The sequence below is a fragment of the Pristiophorus japonicus genome, chromosome 11 (genome assembly GCF_044704955.1).
Source record: "Pristiophorus japonicus isolate sPriJap1 chromosome 11, sPriJap1.hap1, whole genome shotgun sequence".
NCBI lineage: Eukaryota > Metazoa > Chordata > Chondrichthyes > Pristiophoridae > Pristiophorus > Pristiophorus japonicus.
This window is the reverse complement of record NC_091987.1, coordinates 72,543,870-72,561,288: the sequence shown is the minus strand read 5'-3', so window position 1 is coordinate 72,561,288 and position 17,419 is coordinate 72,543,870. Positions and strand designations below refer to the sequence as shown.

The window sequence follows — 17,419 nt, the reverse complement described above, 5'->3', positions numbered from 1 at the left end:
AATGTGGGAAAATGTGAGGTTATCCACTTTGGCAGAAATAATAGAAAAGCAAATTATAATTTAAATGGAGAAAAATTGCAAAGTGCTGCAGTACAGAGAGACCTGGGGGTCCTTGTGCAAGAAACACAAAAAGTTAGTATGCAGGTACAGCAAGTAATCAGGAAGGCAAATGGAATGTTGGCCTTTATTGCAAGGGGAATAGAGTAGAAAAGCAGAGAAGTCCTGCTACAACTGTACAGGATATTGATGAGGCCACACCTGGAGTACTGCATACAGTTTTGGTCTCCATATTTAAGGAAGGATCTACTTGCATTGGAGGTTGTTCAGAGAAGGTTCACTAGGTTGATTCCGGAGATGAGGGGATTGACTTATGAAGATAGGTTGAGTAGTTTGGGCCTACACTCATTGGAGTTCAAAAGAATGCGAGGTGATCTTATTGAAACATATAAGATAATGAGGGGGCTCGACAATGCAGAGAGGATATTTCCACTCATAGGGGAAACTAAAACTAGGGAACATTGTCTTAGAATAAGGGACTGCCTATTTAAAATTGAGATGAGGAGAAATTTCTTCTCTCAGAGGGTCGTAAATCCAAGGAATTCTCTGCCTCAGAGAACTGTGGAGGCTGGGTCATTGAATATATTTAAGGTGGAGATAGACAGATTTTTGAGCGATAAGGTAGTAAAGGGTTATGAGGAGCGGGCAGGGAAGTGGAGCTGAGTCCATGATCAGATCAGCCATGATCTTATTGAATGGCGGAGCAGGCTCGAGGGGCCAAATGGCCTACTCCTGCTCCTATTTCTTATGTTGATGCCTTGTTGGAGGCAGTGGAGAGTTGCTGGGATGCCTTCCAGCTTGGAAGGAATGAATGGCAGCACCTCAGGATTTGAGAAGGCTTTGGAGGGAGGTGGCTGAGCACATTACAGCCCAGAGCGCGGTGCCCACAACAGCGACCCAATGTCACAACAAATTCAACGGCTTTACCATGGTCGTCAATGTGATTACCCTTTCCATTCATCTTCCAATGCCTTCATGTGAACCTCATTGTCTCACACAATGTAAAGACTTTGCAGTGCCTACCCTTTCTCTCTGTCTACCAGGTCATGCTCCTCCTTGCTGGAGCCAGCCTGAGACCTTTCCATCACCTTATCAGACATGCCCTGCCCATCTAAGCGTCTCTCACCTTCTGGCTCCTTACTCAGCCTGAGCCCACCTAGCAGCACCTTTCAACTCTTCATATGTAGTCCCAGTCCTGAGCCTCATACTTACTGGTAGTTACTTGTGCCCCAGACTCACCGTTCACACATCCAGTATGCGATGCCACGCAGGATGAAATGCAGATATGCAACCTTCGCCATATTACTCGCGAGTACCTTACCGCAGACACATGTGGCACACCAGCATCTACACAGCCACTAACAACGTTTTGCTATTGGCATTGCTGGTCAAACTCACGCACAATATGAGTCAGCTGCATCATCAGGGAGAGGGCCAGCCATACCGCCAGGACCCGACCGATGTGGAGGAGCGAGTGTCCGCCCACCTGGGCGCTGCAATCGTGGCGGTGGAGGGCGGGAAGGAAGAACCCCCGCTGGACAGTGACAGTATGTGAATGAGATGGGCTTTTTGTGTGAGTCCCCTTAGATTTGAGACTACATGCTTTGCAAAATAACGATGCCCACTTTCTTCTTGCCTTCCTGCCCTCTCTCCAGCTGATAACTGCACTTCTGTTGCGTTGTACTTACAGATGATGAGCCAGAAAAGCCGTCGGCCATCGTCAGACGATGGGGAAGAGGTAGAGAGCAGTGTGCCGGGACATGGCGAGACGTCCATATTTGCATCGAGTGGGAAGTGCTCCTCCATGGAAGAGGCCGTCTTCCCGGGTTTGGCTGAACCTGAAGCTCCTGGCCCTAGCGGCCTGCATGAATGCTCAGCACGAGGGGAAGCTCGGAGACCAGCTCTCTAAAGGGAAAGTCAGCCCATGAGTCCTGCTCACAGGCAGGCAGATGAGGACCGGAACTTGGAGGCTATGTCTAGGGAATCAATGCAGATACACCACGAGCTCATGGGTGCATTGATGAGGATCCCACAGAGCGTGAATGCACTTGCGTTGAATGTGGCGATGGCGTTCTCAACCTTGGCATGTGTGTTTCGGGTTCCCATCGAGCCTATCCTTGGTAGATTACAATGGATGTTGGAGGCCACAAGTGACCCTGGGGTCCAAGACATGATAGCATGGGTCATGGCTGACGTGGCAGGAACCATTGAGCGGCAGGCCGAGACCACGCAACATCTACATTCTACCATGTCATCAGTGCTTGCTGGCATCAATGTGCTGCATGCTCTGATGCAGGGTCAAATTGATGCCATGCAAGCATTGACTGCAGCCATCATGTCTGGGGAGCTAACGGTGCTGAAGTAGGCCAGCAATCTGCGCTCCACCAGATTTCTCCGGATGCTGAGGCTCTGCCCCAGGGGAGTGGTAGGCAGTAGGTTGAGATGGAACATGATGCCCTCTCGCAGGAAGATAACATTCAGTCTCCCAACACTGCCATTCCACCTTTGCACCACAGCCATCCCACACTGCTGCCGCCCATTCTCAGACGGTGCTGTCAGCAGCTGGGCCTTCCAGGCCCAGAGCTGGTCCAGGGCATCGTGCTAGGCCATATTTCCTGTCTCCCTCAGACACACAGCAGCCCTCAAGCAGCCTTGCTGAAGATACTGAAGTCTCATTGAGGAGGAGCAGTAGGCGAGAGGGGGCGGTAGGGGGGGGAGGTGAGGCAGATGGGTGGGAAATGCCCAAGTCCTATGCAGAAAAGCTGTAAATGTTATTCATCTGTTGTATTATTTGAGGGGGCAGGTGCCCCATTTTGTTTTCTTTGAGGGGGTGGGGTCTATGTACATATGTTGTAAATATTATTCATCTTATGTATGTAAACATTATAACTGTGTAAGACTTGCCACCAGAGGGCGCACCTGTTGGAGGCCCAAGGGCCACCTGCACACTTCATGCAAGCGAGTATAAAAGGCTGTCTGCCATGCTGCTTTGGCACTCTGGAGTTTTATTAGAGACTAAGGTCACATCAGTTTAAGCCTACAGTACTCATCTTGTGGAATTATTCCAAACATAACAATTGGCTACAAGTAACAGGTCACGAACTTTCACGCGGTTATGGCTGCCGTTGGTATTCTTGAGCGATTTGTAGAGGGTGATGATTGGGAAGCCTTCGTTGAACGTCTCGCCCAGTACTTCTTGCCAACGAGCTGGATGTGGACGATAAAGCGATCAAGCGCAGGGTGATTCTCCTCACCGTTTGTGGGTCTACAACATACAGCCTCATCAAGCATCTGCTAGCACCGATGAAACCAACGGAAAAAACATATGCAGAGTTGTGCATGCTGGTTCGGGAACAAATCTCAAGCCGAAGGAGAGCATCTTAATGGCCAGGTATCGCTTCTATATGCACCATCGCTCCGAGGGCCGGAACATGGCGAGTTATGTCGCCGACCTAAGACGCCTTGCGGAATCTTGCGATTTTGCTGGATATTTGGGGGAAATGCTGCGGGATTTTTTTGTGCTTGGAATCAGCCACGAGGTCATTCTTTGCAAGCTGCTGTCTGCCGAATCCCCAGATTTGAACAAGGCCATCACGACAGCCCAGGCTTTCATGTCCATGAACGATAATGCTAAACTGATATTGTCTCAGCATCGAAGCTCACCGGAAAGTACTGTGCATAAAATAACGCCATTAGCAGGCGGAACTGTACATGGCAGGGCCTACACATCTACAGCTGCAAGACCTAGGATGACTCAGAGTCCACCGTGGGGCGTGAATGCGAATCCATTAACACCATGTTGGCGCTGGGGAGGTAATCATAGAGCCCATCAATGTCGATTCAAACACTACATGTGCAAAGGCTGCGAAACAATGGGGCACCTCCTGCGAATGTGAAAACGTGCTGTGACTCACCATGTGGCAGAGTCGGCAGAAGATGGTCGATCCGAAGTGGATCATGCAGAATGAGTAAGAGAGGCAACTCAACCCGAGGAAGAAGAAGTGTATGGGGTACACACCTTCACCATCAAGAGCCCTCCTATAATGCTGAAGTCAAATTAAATGGCATTCCAGTTTCCATGGAGTTGGACACGGGGGCGAGTCAGTCAATTATGAGCTTGAAGGCTTTTGAGAAACTGTGGGGCAACAAGGCACAAAGGCCCAAATTGAGCCCGATTTATACAAAGCTGCACACTTATACCAAAGAGCTCATATCAGTCATTGGCAGTGCAGCAGTGAAGGTATCGTACGATGGAGCTGTGCATGACTTATCACTGTGGATTGTACCAGGCGATGGCCCAACGCTGTTTGGCAGAAGCTGGCTAGGAAAGATTCGATGGAACTGGGATGACATCAAAGCACTATCTTTGGTGGATGACGCCTCGTGCGCTCAAGTGCTGAGCAAATTTCCGTCGCTATTTGAACCGGGCATCGGCAACTTCACAGGTGCCAAGGTGCAGATCCATCTAGTCCCTGATGCATGGCCTATTCATCACAAGGCTCGAGTGGTTCCATATATGATGAGGGAGAAAGTCGAGATCGAACTGGACAGATTTCAACGAGAGGGAATCATATCGCCAGTTGAGTTCAACGTGTGGGCCAGCCCAATTGTTCCGGTGTTGAAGAGCGATGGCACGTTCAGAATCTGCGGAGACTACAAGGTAACGATCAACCGAGTCTCGTTACAATACCAGTATCCACTACCCAAGGCGGATGACCTGTTCGCAACGTTAGCAGGGGAGAATTCGTTCACTAAATTGGAGCTAACCTCCGCTTACATGACACAGGAGCTGGCTGAATCTTTGAAAAGATTGACATGCATCAACACGCACAAAGGACTGTTTATATACCACATATGCCCTTTTGGGATTCACTCAGCTGCTGCCATTTTCCAGAGAAACATGGAGAGTCTGTTGAAATCGGTTCCGCGCACCATTGTTTCAAGACAACATCCTGATCACCGGTCATGACACCATCGAACACCTACACAACCTGGAAGAGGTTCTAAGTCAACTAAGTGGGACTCAGGCTGAAACGCTCCAAGTGTGTGTTCCTGGCGCCAGAGGTCGAATTTTTGGGGAGAAAGATTGCGGCAGATGGCATCAGACCCACGGACTGAAAGACAGAGGCCATCAAGAACACACCCAGACCACAGGATGTGACGGAGCTGCGTTCGTTCCTGGGATTACTCAACTACTTTGGTAACTTTCTACCCGGGTTGAGCACTTTGCTGGAACCATTGCACATGTTGCTATGTAAGGGTGACGACTGAGTTTGGGGTAAATCTCAAGAGACAGCCTTTGAGAAGGCCAGAAACCTGCTATGTTCTAACAAGTTACTTGTATTGTATGACCCGTATAAACGTTTAGTGCTAGCTTGTGATGCATCTTCGTATGGGGTCGGGAGTGTGTTACAGCAAAGCAATGGATCAGGCAAACTGCAACCGGTTGCATATGTGTCTAGAAGTCTATCTAAGGCTGAAAGAGCCTACAGTATGGTCAAGAAAGAGGCTGGCATGCCTATGCGGGGTTAAGAAAATGCACCAATTCCTATTTGGACTCCGGTTCATTTCGCTGTTTTCAGAAAGCAAAGGTATAAACCCAATGCTTCATCCCACATCCAAATATGGGCACTAACATTGTCCGCTTATGACTATGTTATCCACCACAGGCCAGGCACGGAGAACTGTGCTGATGCCCTCAGTCGGCTACCATTGCCCACCACCGGGGTGGAAATGGCGCAACCTGCAGACTTGCTTCTGGTCATGGATGTTTTTGAGAGCGAGGAGTCACCCGTCACGGCTCACCAGATCAGGACCGGGACTAGCCTGGACCCTGTGCTATCACTAGTAAAAAGTTATGTCTTCAATGGGAGCTGGTCGGCTGTTCCCAGGGAAATGCAAGATGAAATTAAGCCGTTTCACCGACGTAAAGATGAAATGTCCATCCAGTCAGATTGTCTCTTATGGGGTAATCGCATGGTTTTGCAAAAGAAAGGCAGGAAAATGTTTATACGCGACCTACACAGTACCCACTGAGGCATAGTCATGATGAAAGCTATCGCCAGGTCGCACGTTTAGTGGCCCGGCATTGACTTGGATTTGGAGTCATGCGTATACCAATGTAACGCTTGCTCACAGTTAACCAATGCACCAAGGGAGGCTCCACTGAGTCGGTGGTCATGGCCCTCCAAACCGTGGTCCAGGATCCACGCAGATTTTGATGGTCCCCTTCTAGGAAAGATGTTCTTACTACTAGTGGATGCTTACTCTAAATGTAATCATGTCAGCCTGCACGCCCACTGCCACCACTGAAAGCCTCCAGGCCATGTTCGCCACCCATGGCTTGCCCGACGTCCTTGTCAGTGACAACGAACCGTGTTTCATCAGCTCAGAATTCAACGAGTTTATGATCCGCAATGGCATCAAGCATGTCAGATCTGCTCCATTTAAGCTTGCATCCAACGGTCAAGCGGAACGGGCAGTCCAAACTATCAAGCATAGCTTGAAACGCATGACGGACGGCTCCCTGCAGACACATTTATCTCGGGTCCTGCTCAGCTACCGGACACGACCCTACTCGCTTACCGGGGTTCCCCCGGCTGAATTGTTAATGAAGAGAGCACTGAAAACCAGGCTCTCCTTAGTCCACCGGATCTTTATGATCATGTGGAAACCCGGCATCACTGGCAAAACATGTACCACGATCGCTCGGCTGTATCGCGTGACATTGATGTAAACAACCCTGTGTTTGTCCTTAGTTATGGTCATGGTCCCAAATGGGTTGCTGGCACTGTCTTGGCCACGGAGGTGAATAGAGTATTTATTGTCAAACTATGTAATGGACAAACGTGCAGAAAGCAATTGGATCAGACCAAACTGCGATTCACTGACAACCAGGAACAACTTGAAGAGGACATCACCATCATCGATCCACCAACACACACCCAACCAGCAATCGACCTCGCCTTCAATCACGAGGATGAACCCACCATGCCCAACAGTCCGGTCAGACCAGCCATGCGTGCAGTGCAGCAACTTACCCATGCCAGGGTTCAAACTCAGGTGTTCAACCAGGGAGCGAAGGGCCCTGGACCGCCTCAACTTGTAAATAACTTGTATCAAAGAACTTTGGGGGGGGGGGGTGGGGGGCGGGTAGTGATGTTATGTATGTATGTAAACTTGTAAGACTTGTCACCAGAGGGCGCACCTATTGAAGGCCCAAGGGTCACCTGCACACCTTATGCAAGCGAGTATAAAAGATTGTCTGCCATGCTGCTTTGGCACTCTGGAGTTTTATTAGAGAGACTAAGGTCACATCAGTTTAAGCTAACAGTACTCAGGCTTGTGGAGTTATTCTAAACGTAACACATCTGTTGAACTATTTGAAGGGGCAGGTGCCCCATTGTGTTTTCTTTGAAGGAGTTGGGGTTTTGGGGGTTTGAGGTATGGGTTTCCAATAAAATGTAACACTGATTGTTTCCTTCAGCCTCTAGTGTATGACTGTTGCCTTGTAATGGAGAAGTGGCATTACCGTGCCACAATACGCACTCATTATTAGTTGCATCCCTCAGCTCATTCCATTTAAGTGAAGCCTTCCCTTCCCCAGTCGGGGAGCGGCAGCGTGGTGAGTCGGGAAGGCGGAGCGGGACGTTGGAGAGGCCTACAAAAGGCCAATCAGTCAGAGGGAGCAGCGTGGTGCGTTGGGGAGGGGGAGTGGGATGTCAGAGAAGCCTACAAAAGGTCCATCAGTCGGAGGGAGCAGCGTGGTGAGTCGGGGAGGCCAGCTGGTGCAGCTGCAGGGAGAGAGAGCAAAAAAAAAGTAGAAAGAAATCGAGGGTGATGTCACAGCCAAGCGGGTAAATGATTGGCTGGTGATTGGTGAGTAGTTTTTCTTCCTTTTCTTTTCCTTTATCAGTAGGTAACCTTTATCATGTTGTTGCCAAATTAAGTTAATCTAGGGATTAAGTCATGGCAGGAGGGCTCGGATACATGTTATGCTCCTCCTGTGCTATGTGGGAAGTCAGTAACACTCCCAGTGTCCCTGACGACGACATATGCAGGAAGTGTATTGGCTGCAGCTCCTGACAGACCACAGTGCGGCACTGGAGCTGAGGGTGGATTTACTCTGGAGCATCCGCGATGCTGAGGATGTCGTGAATAGCACGTTTAGTGAGTTGGCCACACCGCAGGTAAAGGTTACACAGCCAGATAGGGGATGGGTGACCAACAGGATGAGCAGTGGAAGGAAGGTAGTGTAGGGGTCCCCTATGGTCAACCCCCTGCAAAACAGATACACCGCTTTGCGTACTGTTGAGGAGGATGACTCATCAGGGGAGAGCAGCGGCAGCCAAGTTCATGGCACCGTGGGTAGCTCTGCTGCACAGGAGGGCAGGAAAAAGAGTGGGAGAGCTATAGTGGTAGGAGATTCTATTGTAAGGGGAATAGATAAGACATTTCTGCGGCCGCAATCGAGACTCCAGGATGGTATGTTGCCTCCCTGGTGCAAGGGTCAAGGATGTCTCGGAGGACATTTTGAAGGGGGAGGATGAACAGCCAGTTGTCGTGGTGCATATAGGTACCAACGATATAGGTAAAAAACGGGATGAGGTCCTACAAGCTGAATTTAGGGAGCTAGGAGCTAAATTAAAAAGCAGGACCTCAAAGGTAGTAATCTCAGGATTGCTACCAGTGCCACATGCTAGTCAGAGTAGGAATCGCAGGATAGCTCAGATGAATACGTGGCTTGAGGAATGGTGAAGAAGGGAGGGATTCAAATTCCTGGGACATTGGAACCGGTTCTGGGGGAGGTGGGACCAGTACAAACCGGACGGTCTGCACTTGGGCAGGACCGGAACCAATGTCCTAGAGGGAGTGTTTGCTACTGCTGTTGGGGAGGGGTTAAACAAATATGGCAGGGGGATGGGAACCTATGCAGGGAGACAGAGGGAAGTAGAATGGGGACAGAAGCAAAAGATAGAAAGAAGAAAAATAAAAGTGGAGGGCAGAGAAACCCAAGGCAAAAAGCAAAAAGGGTCACATTATAGCAAAATTCTAAAGGGGCAAAATGTGTTAAAAAGACAAGCCTGAAGGCTCTGTGCCTTAATGTGAGGAGTATTCATAATAAGGTGGACGAATTAACTGTGCAGGCAGCAAGTAGTGAATATGATATAATTGGCATCATGGAGACATGGCTCCAGGGTGACCAAGGCTGGGAACTCAACATCCATGGGTATTCAATATTCAGGAATGATAAACAGAAAGGAAAAGGAGATGGGGTGGCGTTGCTGGTTAAAGAGGAAATTAACGCAATAGTAAGGAAGGACATTAGCTTGGATGATGTGGAATCTGTATGGGTGGAGCTACAGAATACCAAAGGGCAGAAAACACCAGTGGGAATTGTGTACAGACCACCAAACAGTAGTAGTGAGGTTGGGGACAGCATCAAACAAGAAATTAGGGATGCGTGCAATAAAGGTACAGCAGTTGCCATGGGCGACTTTGATCTACATATAGATTGGGTTAACCAAACTGGTAGCAATATGGTGGAGGAGGATTTCCTGGAGTGTATTAGGGATGGTTTGCTAGACCAATATGTCGAGGAACCAACTAGAGGGCTGGCCATCATAGTCTGGGTGATGTGTAATGAGAAAGGATTAATTAGCAATCTTGTTGTGCGAGACCCCTTGGAGAAGAGTGACCATAATATGGTAGAATACTTTATTAAGATGGAGAGTGACACAGTTAATTCAGACACTAGGGTCCTGAACTTAAAGAAAGGTAACTTCGATGGTATGAGACGTGAATTGGCTAGAATAGACTGGCGAATGATACTTAAAGGGTTGACGGTGGATAGGCAATGGCAAACATTTAAAGGTCACATGGATGAACTTCAACAATTGTACATCCTTGTCTGGAGTAAAAATAAAACGGGAAAGGTGGCTCAACCGTGGCTAACAAGGGAAATTAAGGATAGTGTTAAATCCAAGGAAGAGGCATATAAATTGGACAGAAAAAGCAACAAACCTGAGGACTGGGAGAATTTTATAATTCAGCAGAGGAGGACAAAGGGTTTAATTAGGTGGGGGAAAATAGAGTATGAGAGGAAGCTTGCTGGGAACATAAAAACTGACTGCAAAAGCTTCTATCGATATGTGAAGAGAAAAAGATTAGTGAAGACAAACGTAGGTCCCTTGCAGTCAGATTCAGGTGAATTTATAATGGGGAACAAAAAAAATGGCAGACCAGTTGAACAAATACTTTGGTTCTGTCTTCACGCAGGAAAACACAAATAACCTTCTGTAAATACTAGGGGACCGAGGGTCTAGTGCAGTGGTTCTCAACCGGTGTTCCGTGGCACATTGGTGTGCTGTTAACCCTTCACAGGTGTGCCACCAAATTGTGCAAAAGTATGGTGGACTTTAGCTGATTTCACAATGAAACACAAACCATTTAACTCTGAAACAGAAGGGGAGGGGGAGAGAGAGAGACAGACAGACACATATGTCATCTACCTATATGTATGACGCCAGTGCTGTCGTAAACATTGCCAATATTGACAAATAACTATCTATTTATCTCTACTATTATCAAAAAAACTATGTTCTAGAGTTGTACAAGTAATAATGACAAGAGACAACACACACAAACAATTTAAATGTCCATACTCAGAACAAAATCCTTTGGTAAAATTTGTTTCCTTTGAGTACTCGACACCCCCCCACCCCCGCCCCCTTACTCCCTCCCATTACTGATAGAGAAATGCGAGTGCCTACCATCGAATGAGACCGTGTGTGTGTGTGTGTGTGTGTGTGTGTATGTATGTGTATGTGTGTGTGTGTGTAAGCGTGTATGTATATTTACGTTTGTGTGTGTATGTGTGTCTGTACCAAGTGCGTAGCCGGGGGGGGCACTTGGGCCATGGCTACCCCCAATCCAAAATAATAGTATTAAATTGTTCATGTGAAAAGCTTAAAATGTGATTATTAATTTGGATGAAAGAAATGAAAGGAGTCTAACACATATGCAGTAAAAAGTGTAGTTTTTATAATAAAATGTCAAAAACTATTTAATTACATTTAAACACATTCTTATTTATATTTTGTTATTTTTGTTTATTGATCTGCAGCTTGATGTGTGGCCGGGACTGGCGGCATCTTTGACGCTTTGATCTGATATAGCGCCAATTAGCGGCTCCTTTGATGTATGCGGCATCCAATTTGACCCGGCCTAGCCGCCCTAGCGGTTCCTTTGATTTTTGAGAGTTGGTTTTTAGCATATTTTGACCATAGTCAAAATCAAAACTTCATGTTCAACTCTAGGTTTGTTTCTGTCTGGACTCTCTGGAGTTTGGAAATTGGAAGACTCAGTTTGTGTCTGTCTGGAGTTTGGATCACTCAGACGAATAAAGTTTGTCCCCCCCAATGGACAAATTGATCATAAGAAAACGTAAAAATGAGCAAGGAGATATCAATGACGTGGCACTAGTAGGCCTACAACCAACGCCAGTACAAGCGGTGCCGAACCAAATCCTAAAAAATCCAAAACTCATCGTCAATATGTGGAGGATTATTTGAGGTTCGGTTTTTCATGGACAGGAGAAGAAGAATGCCCCATTCCAATGTGTGTTGTGTGTGGCGAGAAACTGTCGAACAGTGCAATGGTTCCCAGTAAATTGAAACGTCATTTTACTACGAAACATGCACATCTTGAAACAAAAGATCAGAGTTATTTTAGGAGATTGATGGCAATGCAATGAAAACAAGTGAAATATTTTGAAAAAAATGCTATGGTGTCAGGTAAGGTTCAAATTGCTTCTTATGAAGTTGCTGAATTAATAGCGCAGAAAATGAAGCCTCATACTATAGCTAAGTCACTTATTTTGCCTGTAGGTCATAAAATTGTCAAAATAATGCTTGGTGATGAAGTGGAACAAAAAATTGCAAAAATTCTTCTGTCTGACGATACAATTCAGAGAAAGATAAATGATATGTCATCTAACATTGAAGAAAATGTAGCCGAGAAACTTACAAACTCGAATTTTGCTTTGCAAATTGACGAGTTCACCGACATTAGTGGTAAAGCACAATTATTAGCATTTGTTTGCTTCATTCATGAAAATGAGATATTGAACCAATTTCTGTGCTGTAGAGAACTTCCAGAAAATACTAGAGGTCAAGACATACTTGATTCTGTGAATTCATATTTAGAAGACTTGAAAATTTAATGGGACTCATTGTGTTGGAATCTGCACGGATGGTGCTCCATCTATGGTGGGATGTGTCAAAGGATTCATTACGCTTGCAAAAAAACATAATCCAAATATATTATTCACCCATTGCTTTTTGCATAGAGAAACACTTGTTGCAAAGACATTACCGCTAGAATTAAAAGCTGTGTTAGATCAAGTTGTTAATATTGTAAATTATATAAAATCAAGATTTTAAAAACGCGCTTGTTTAAACAGCTCTGCAAAGCTATGGATGCACAGCACGAATGTTTACTTTTGCATACAGAGGTAAGATGGCTTTCAAGGGGAAAAGTCTTATGTCGTGTATTTGAATTTAAAGAAGAATTGTCAGTATTTTTTGAAAGAGAAGGAAACAATACCTTTTGCAAATACCTTAAGAGTGAAATGTGGTGTGCTAAGTTAGCCTATTTGGCAGGTATATTTAATTGTCGTAACAGCGTTAACACAAGAATGTAAGCAAAATGAAAACATTCTCACCTCTACAGACAAGCTATTAGCTTTTCAGAAAAAAATTTCTATCTGGAAAAAGAGAGCAACAGAAAAAAATCTTGAAATGTTCCCTTTGATACCAAATCACAGTATTAAAAAGGTTGCTCCTATCATGATAGAGCATTAGGCATCACTAGAAGACAACATCAAAAAATATTTTCCATCTTTGGATGTAGAGAAGTATGATTGGGTAAAAAATAAATTTTCTCCAATTAGTACGTCAGATTTTGATTTTACATTGCAAGAAGAAGAAGAATTGACTTCTATTTTCACAGACCGCGGTCTTAAAATGAAACATTCAGATATGTCTCTTGATGCGTTCTGGATTTCTATTAAAGAAGAATATCCTGCAATATCAAAAAAAATAATAAATCTGATGCAGTTTTCAACATCATATCTCTGCGAATTAGGATTCTCAACTCTTACGAACATCAAATGCAAAAAACGGGAAAAACTTATCGAACTTGAACACGAAATGAGAGTCACCTTATCGGTTATATGCCCTAATATTAGTGACATAACTAAAAAACGTCAGGCTCAAGTATCACATTAAAATACTAATTAATCTATAATTAATGTGAGGAATTATTATAGTTTATTATTTTATTGTTACTTTCAGAATAAAAAATAATTAATAACATACATGTGTACAATGCTGTATATCTTCATGTACTGTGATTAATAAAATGTTTTTTAAGTTTTCTGAAACTTGCTTTTTTTTTTAAACCTGTGTTCACCTTTTAATCCCTTCAAGTGTGCCGCCAAAAATTCTAGTATTCGAAAGTGTGCCGCGAACACAAAAAGGTTGCGAACCACTGGTCTAGTGAGAAGGAGGAACTGAAGGAAATCCTTGTTAAAGGGGAAATTGTGTTAAGGAAATTGATGGGATTGAAGGCCGATAAATACCCGGGGCTTGATAGTCTGCATCCCAGAGTACTTAACGAAGTAGCTCTAGAAATAGTGGATGCATTGGTGATCATTTTCCAACAGTCTATCGACTCTGGATCAGTTCCTATGGACTGGAGGGTAGCTAATGTAAGGGAGAGCGAAAACAGGTAATTATAGACCGGTTAGCCTGACATCAGTAGTGGGAAAAGTGTTAGAATCAATTATTAAAGATGAAATAGCAGCGCATTTGGAAAACAATGACAGGATCGGTCCAAGTCAGCATGGATTTATGAAAGGGAAATCATGCTTGACAAATCTTCCAGAATTTTTTGAGGATGTAACTCGTAGAATGGACAAGGGAGAACCAGTGGATGTGGTGTATGTGGACTTTCAAAAGGCTTTTGACAAGGTTCCACACAAGAGATTGGTGTGCAAAATTAAAGCACATGGTATTGCGGGTAATGTACTGACATGGATAGAGAACTGGTTGGCAGACAGGAAGGAGAGACTCGGGATAAACGGGTCCTTTTCAGAATGGCAGGCAGTGACTAGTGAGGTGCCGCAGGGCTCAGTGCTGGGACCCCAGCTATTTACAATATACATTAACGATTTAGATGAAGGAATTGAATGTAATATCTCCACGTTTGCAGATGACACTAAGCTGGGTGGCGGTGTGAGCTGTGAGGAGGACGCTAAGAGGCTGCAGGGTGACTTGGACAGGTTCGGTGAGTGGGCAAACACATGGCAGGCAGTATAATGTGGATAAATGTGAGGTTATCCACTTTGGTGGCAAAAACACAAAGGCAGAATATTATCTGAATGGCAGCAGATTAGGAAAAGGGGAGGTGCAATGAGTCATGGTCAATCAGTCATTGAAAATTGGCATGCAGGTACAGCAGGCGGTGAAGGCGGCAAATGGTATGTTGGCCTTCATAACTAGGGGATTTGAGTATAGGAGCAGGGAGGTCTTACTGCAGTTGTACAGGGCCTTGGTGAGGACTCACCTGGAATATTGTGTTCAGTTTTGGTCTTCTAATCTGAGGAAGGACATTCTTGCTATTGAGGGAGTGCAGCGAAGGTTCACCAGACTGATTCCTGGGATGGCAGGACTGACATATGAGGAGAGACTGGATCGACTGGGCCTGTATTCACTGGAGTTTAGAAGGATGAGAGGGGATCTCATAGAAACATATAAAATTCTGATGGGACTGGACAGGTTAGATGCAGGAAGAATGTTCCTGATGTTGGGGAAGACCAGAACCAGGGGACATAGTCTAAGGATAAGGGGTAAGCCATTTAGGACTGTGATGAGGAGAAACTTCTTCACTCAAAGTTGTTAACCTGTGGAATTCCCTACCGCAGAGAGTTGTTGATGCCAGTTCATTGGATATATTCGAGAGAGAGATAGATATGGCCCTTACGGTTAAAGGGACCAAGGGATATGGAGAGAAAGCAGGAAGTGAACGATCAGCCATGATCTTATTGAATGGTGGTGCAGACTCGAAGAGCCGAATGGCCTACTCCTGCATCTATTTTCTATGTTTCTATGAGCCGCCGCTGAATAATCCTGCCGCCGTCAATATTGGCACGCTGCCTCCTCCGTGGATGCTGCTGGTCCTCGTCGTGTTGCTGTTCATTCGGGGTGTCGACATGCTGCTGGGTCCTCTTCCTCCTCCTCGTCCTCTTGTGTTGGGCCTGCGATCCCCACTGGCAAGGTCTGGGCCCTCATGATGGCCAAGATGTGCAGAATGCAGCACACCACAATGAATAGTTCCACTCATAGGGGGAACTAAAACTAGAGGGCATAGTCTCAGAATAAGTGGCCGCCCATTTAAAACTGAGATGAGGAGGAATTTCTTCTCTCAAGAGGATTGTAAATTTGTAAAATTCTCTGCCCCAGAGAGCTGTGGAGGCTGGGTCTTTGAATATATTTAAGGTGGTGATAGATAAGATTTTTGAGCGATAAGGGAATAAAGGGTTATGGCAAGCGGGCAGGGAAGTGGAGCTGAGTTCATGATCAGATCAGCCATGATCTTACTGAATGGCGGAGCAGGCTCGAGGGGCCAAATGGCCTACTCCTGCTTCTATTTTTTATGTTGTCATGAATCGTGAGACCTGGTGAGCGGAGTATTGCAGGCTGCCTCCAGAGTGGTCCAGGCATCATAATCGCTGCTTCAGCAGCCATATTGTCTGCTCTATGATGTTGCGGTGACATCATGGCTCTCATTGTAGCGTTCCTCCGGCTCTGTGGTGGGATTGCGGATGGGGGGGGGGGGTGTATTTAGCTAGGTAGCTAGGCTTCTTTGCCCCCGAGCAGCCAGCCTTGGCCTTCCCATGGTGGCTGAAACAATCGTGGTACAGTGCTCTACCGAAGGATAAACGCATAATGTGCACTTCCAGGATAGCGAGCATCAACTGCGAAAATGTGCTCCGTGTGGTCGCACACCAGCTGCACATTTAGGGAGTTGTATCCGTTTCTGCTTCTGAAGACCTCTGTATTCTGGAATGGTGCTTGCAAGGCCATGTGCTTGCAGTCAATTGCTCCTTGGACCTCAGGAAGCCCGCTATCCTGGCAAACCCACATGCGCGTTCATGCTGTTTCTCCCTGCTCATCGGGAAGGTAGTGCCGATGAGAGGCTGCAAATTTGCCTGCAGGAGATGGCATATCTCTAACGACCTCCTTTCGGAAGCGCAGCCTTCTGACACACTGCTCCTTGGATAGGTTCAGGTATGTGCGTTGCCACTGGTAATGCCGTGGGGGTAAGGGCTCTTGCCACGACGTCTAGAGGCTCACCTCCTTCAGCCGCCGACATGGCCAACAGCCCTTCTCTCTTCACCAGGCTTTGCTAGAGCATGTAGCATGTGATGTTGGTGAACTAGTAATGCCTCCATTAAAGTTTTACAAATAACTTTCTCTCAATCTCAACTGGTATGTCTGTCTATCGCTGCAAACTCAGAGACTCACCACCATGCTGTGTGTAAATGTTGCACTGACCGTGACCTCCAAAGGACGAGCTTCCTCATCCCTTTAAGTAGCCACCAGTTAATGACCCTGCAAGCCTGTACCGACTGTTTTTCCAGACATTGTTCTTGGCGGTCGCTAAATGTGGCGGCCGCACTTAATTTACCGACTGGGGCACAAGCGTGGGCATTGCACTAGGACTGATGTCAGGCTCCCACTGATCGTCAGCAGCCAGGCGTGAATGGTTTGCGCCCTCGGTGAGCCTCTAATGAATTTCCCGTCTGGGCGCTAAAAGCCTCTTATGCTCCCTCTTGCCGCTAACTAAGGTGTTAGACAACCGAAAATCCAGCCCCAAGCATTAGTTTGAAACAAAATATATATTTAAACTATTTAAAATTGCTTCTCTCTTTACATTTAAATTGCGACTAACCAGTTTTCAGCTAGTGCCTTTTTTAACGGATAGACTGCCGCCCAAACATCACCCCTGCTCTAAGTTGTTGTTAGAATACTGGATCATACATAATTAGGTTTCTGTTCAGAATGAACAGGATTAAATAACAGACACACATGATGGCGAGCATTTCTGCCTGATCCCCATACAAACCACGAGACCCATTTGCAGCCCTGAAGAAAAAAAATTGCTCGACAACTAATTTCATAATCTGCGCTCAGACAAATCCTACTGATGGTAAAGCTAGTTCAGTGCTGAACTCAAAACTATGCACAGATTATAAAAGGCATAATCCTATCCAAAGTTTCTCAACACATCTCTGATC

The 17,419-nt window shown here is 46.0% G+C and overlaps 1 protein-coding gene across 6 annotated transcripts in view; it reads right to left on the bottom strand.

Moving 5' to 3' along the window:
• The window catches only part of spag17 (sperm associated antigen 17), a 564,758-nt gene that overhangs the window by 346,296 nt on the left and 201,043 nt on the right, over positions 1-17,419 (bottom strand). The window lies entirely within an intron of this gene.